General features: G+C 40.1%; 1 protein-coding gene across 1 annotated transcript in view; it reads left to right on the top strand.

Moving 5' to 3' along the window:
- Positions 1-2785: 2785 nt before the first annotated feature.
- The window catches only part of SRD5A2 (steroid 5 alpha-reductase 2), a 27082-nt gene continuing 25624 nt past the window's right edge, over positions 2786-4243 (top strand). Inside the window, exon 1 of the mRNA XM_026846151.1 lies at positions 2786-2865. The gene's annotated coding sequence lies outside the window, so the exon portion shown is untranslated. The remainder of the gene's footprint in view (positions 2866-4243) is intronic.

The following is a 4243-nucleotide window of genomic DNA, read 5'->3' as shown; positions in this document are numbered from 1 at the left end:
GCCACTCGGGTGCCTGAAGGAGGGGAGACGATGTATGCTTTGGATTTTTATCTTTTAAAAAAACCCAATAAACAACAAAGGGACGAGGCTCCGCTAAACTGGAGCAAAGTTCTGGGTGAAACTAATCCAGATGCGACGTAAAGGAACGTGCGAGGGGCTTATTGCGGGCCGGAGCAGGGCAGCGCCGGCCGCCAAAGCCGGCCGTGGGCCCACGCGTGAGGGTGGCCCCGGCGCTAAACCGCCGCGGCGTGGGGCAGCGAGGCGGGAGCGAGCCGCGCGGCTGTGCCCTTAGCGCAGGGACAGAGTCCCTGCAGCCTTTCTGCACCCCTGCGCAGAGCCTGGTGCTTTATGCTCAGTTTGTCATTCCCACTTCACTACCGAAGTGGCAATTTATCTTTTTTCGTTTGTTTGTTTTTTTTAGAAACTTTGTCATATCAGATGCCAGTGAATGCTGATGCTCTAATTAATTCTGTATTTACTAATCAGGAGCTCAAAGAAAACGTAGAGCTTTGACCCACTGTTGGTGATAACTTTGAAGTGACATAGCTCTACAGTTGCCACCTGGTTCTGCAGTCAGAGGGATTTGGTCCTGGAGTATATCGCCAGAATATATCTGCTGACAGATTGAGCCGAGTGTGTTTTATCTGCTGTACCATCTCCATTTTCTATGGGGTTCTTTCACAAGGAATTTGACTTTTTGGTCTCTGTTCACAGAAAAAAAAAGGCTTTTCACAAATGGCAGGTCCATGTGACAACGTTATGCCATTACATAGTAAAGAGCTATGTAACTTCTGAGGCAAAACTTCTTTCTGACTTGGTTTGCCATTTTTTAACCCGATCCCTATTTCTATTTTTTGTTTGGCTTCCTAGAAATAGAAAACACTCATGTAATAATTGATCAGAAATTATTATTTGCAATTCCACCAAAATCAATATGCTGAAAATCCAGCAGCAGTATCTCTGCAGACAGTTTAGGGATAGAAACTCTAGGCTGTTGTAGATAAATTTAAAACGGAGAATGGTTTAAAGTGCTAAAACACTTGTGTTAGAGATCTATTCGTTATCACTAACATTGTCTTTCCTGCACTAAGTCAGCTGGAGGACACTACCCATTTGGCTCCCAGAAGGCTAATGTATTAATTATATGTAGTCATACTACATTTAATTTAATGCATTCTGCTGTTCTCAAGAATTCCCGATCATATCAGAAACACAGAAATCAACGGTCACCACTAGACAACTGAAAGAACCATTACCCTACCGGTATGCATACATCTTTTGAGTCAGTGGCTTCTTTTTTCAACATTACAGCTAGACTTGGGCAGAAGCACCCTGTTTTCATAGATTTTCTTTCTCAAACGATTTGGAGTCTTCTTGTCTGTGGCTGGAGTATACTTTTTCCCTTTTAAAAATGAAAGTCCTCTTTTTAACCAAGTCTGTATAACAAACAATTTTGTTTCTAATGCTGCATGTTATTCCAGTTTTATTCTTACGCTGTGCAGCCTCTTCTCATGCAAGCCATCCTGAGGTTCTACCAAATCAATTCATATTTGAAATGTCATATTAAATATTACTGCTCTCTTGTTATGTAAGCGAGCAACAAAAATTGCAATTAGGAGTTTTTCTGGGTGTCATCTGATGCTATGGGGACAAGCAGGTTCTGTGAGGGATCTTTGGTAGAATGACCAATGGCCACAGGGTTGTGGTTGTAATCAGAGCTTTCTTATTACATAAAAAATGTTAACAATCAGCATAGTTTATTGTTGTCTACAGTTTCTAGCAGTTAGTATAGCTTATTGTTACACAGAATTTTTAGCAATTAGTATAGTTTACAGTTAAACAAAATTTCTAATAATTTACATGGCTTTCTTATTATCTAGAATGTTTATATACCTAGACATTTTAGTCACCTGGACCCTCCAGATCAAGTCAAATCTTCATAATCAGCATGTGGTACCATAATTGTAATCTAGACTCAGACTTCACCTAAAAGAATGTGAGTTACTCAGTCCTTGGAGGAAGAAGATGACAATGGTAAAGGCATCCCTGACCACCGGGGGATAACGGGGTTTGCCGTCCAGCGGCCGTTCCCCTCTAAGCCCATGTGCAGCTGCTGGATTTTATAGGCGGTATCTTGTGTGCTGTTATGTTTCCCTGTTCCACCGCGGGTACCACCACATCCTGGCAACAGCGCTGGTGGGCAAACTGTCTTATTGCAATGTTGAAAAAGGGGTAGAAAGAAGCCAAGGGGGTGGTGTGATATGTGATCAGCATGCTTACGTATTATGGCTGTTTGCCTTATAAAATGACATTGGTTATGCTAACCGTATTACCAGGGGCTACTGGTATGAGCAGGGGCTACTGGTCACACTGGGTTAGGACTTGTCATCAGCATTGGTATTTGAAAAGAGGTTCAGTACTTTAATATAACAGCCAGACTTCGTCCTGATATTTTTTCAGTTTATTGTTAGATTACTTCTAGTAAAGATAATAGTTTCAGAAACTTTTGTGATTAAACTTGACTGCAAGTATAATGAGTAAAACATACAAATGATCAATAATAAAATTACATTTACTGAATGGATGTAGCCTACTGCAGTTTTTCTGACTTTAAAATTTTGAAGTGAATAAAACTGTTCCACTTTTAATTATAAATATATTTTGTTAATTTACTGTTACTACTGATCATCAGATATCTGTATTTAAGCATTCCTTTATGTTTGTACAAAACAGAGAAAAAGTTTCTTCTTCTATTGTTGCATAATTTAGTGACTTCTTTCTCTCCACAGGAAAGCTTTTATCATTCCTAATTTTGTCTCATCTATTAAACCAAACATACATGCGGAAGGGAAGCTTTGTTTAGAGGTATGCTCAGCAGGACAATATAGTCCATAATGGAAAAACACAGGTTTTAAAAAGACCACTCTGCTAGCTATTCTCCCTTCCTATATGTTATGACCACTTGTGTTTGGCTGAAGGATGTATTTTGAAGTAACTTCAAGTCTTGATCTGAAGACCCCAGGAGATGAAGAATCCATCATTTTCGATGGAGAATCCACTGTTTTCTTTGGTCTTCTGAACTCTTTTTACTGTCACTTAAACAACGTGTTTAAAATGTCTTGCTTGAATTTGACAAGCCTTGATTTTGTCCCAGTGGTGTTGTTTCTCACTCTGTGCTAATTTAAAGCACTCCTTGGTATCCTTTAGTACTTTCTTACCATGATATCACTTATACAGTAATCAGATCATCTTTTCAATCTGCTTGTTACAGAGCTGTCAGGTCCTCCATCTGCACCAGTGTGATCCAGATAATATAGCAGCACATGATCAGATTTCTGATGAATTAGCTACTGCATATGATATGGTGTTTATGCTGAATTTATGATTTTATGCTGGATTTATGCCAGATACAGGGGAACAGACATTACCTGATCTGACATAGAGTTGGAGTGGTACAGACACATGATACTTCATCTAGCATGAAGCTGGTCAGGATAAAATTACCTTTTCATAAATTTAGGAACAGGTTTAAACCAGCAAAATTAATTTGTCCTGCTTTTGGACATGGTGCCGAGTAGCTGCCACATATTTTGTTTGATCTGAGGTATCCTAAACCAGATTTATAATGTCACTGAACCACAGCTGAAGGCCCTCAATGCAAGACATTTTTTTCCCTCAGCCCTCAGATGATTCCTGTGGCTTTTTTCCTCTCCTCCTTTCCTATATCCATTTTAAAATGAAGACATCAGTGTTATAGTACCACCAGCATTGTAGTACCACCTCTAGAGACAACATCACTTTCTTGTTCCCGTATGCTACTCCCATGCTTACAGATCAGAAGAGTGCTTTTTGTTTTGGAGTCACACTAGGAAGGCCTGTGTTTCCAGGCTACTTTGAGCACCCTGGAGCTGGTGTAACCACGACTGTAACTAAGGTTACAATCTACAACTCCTTAAGAATGGTTTGTGTTCGTATGGCTGTATTTCTTTGATTTTAAAGTAACTATTCTGTATGGACTTAGTGCTCAGTAATGCTGTCCTACCCGCACTGATATTTACCAGTTGTCTAGAATTTGTGCCATATGCCAGCTTTATTAGTGGTAATTTTGTACTTCTTATCAGGCCATTGAGGAATGTTGTAAGGATCACTCTGATCCTCTTCTGGAAACTCCCTAGGTTAATGCTGATGGCTCCTCATTGACAAGGACTTTGTAGAACCTGTCTACTTGCCGGGTGGGGAACCC

The sequence above is a fragment of the Athene cunicularia genome (assembly GCF_003259725.1).
Source record: "Athene cunicularia isolate RWA chromosome 3 unlocalized genomic scaffold, athCun1 chr3_part1, whole genome shotgun sequence".
Classification (NCBI taxonomy): domain Eukaryota; kingdom Metazoa; phylum Chordata; class Aves; order Strigiformes; family Strigidae; genus Athene; species Athene cunicularia.
This window is presented reverse-complemented; position numbering and strand designations above follow the sequence as displayed.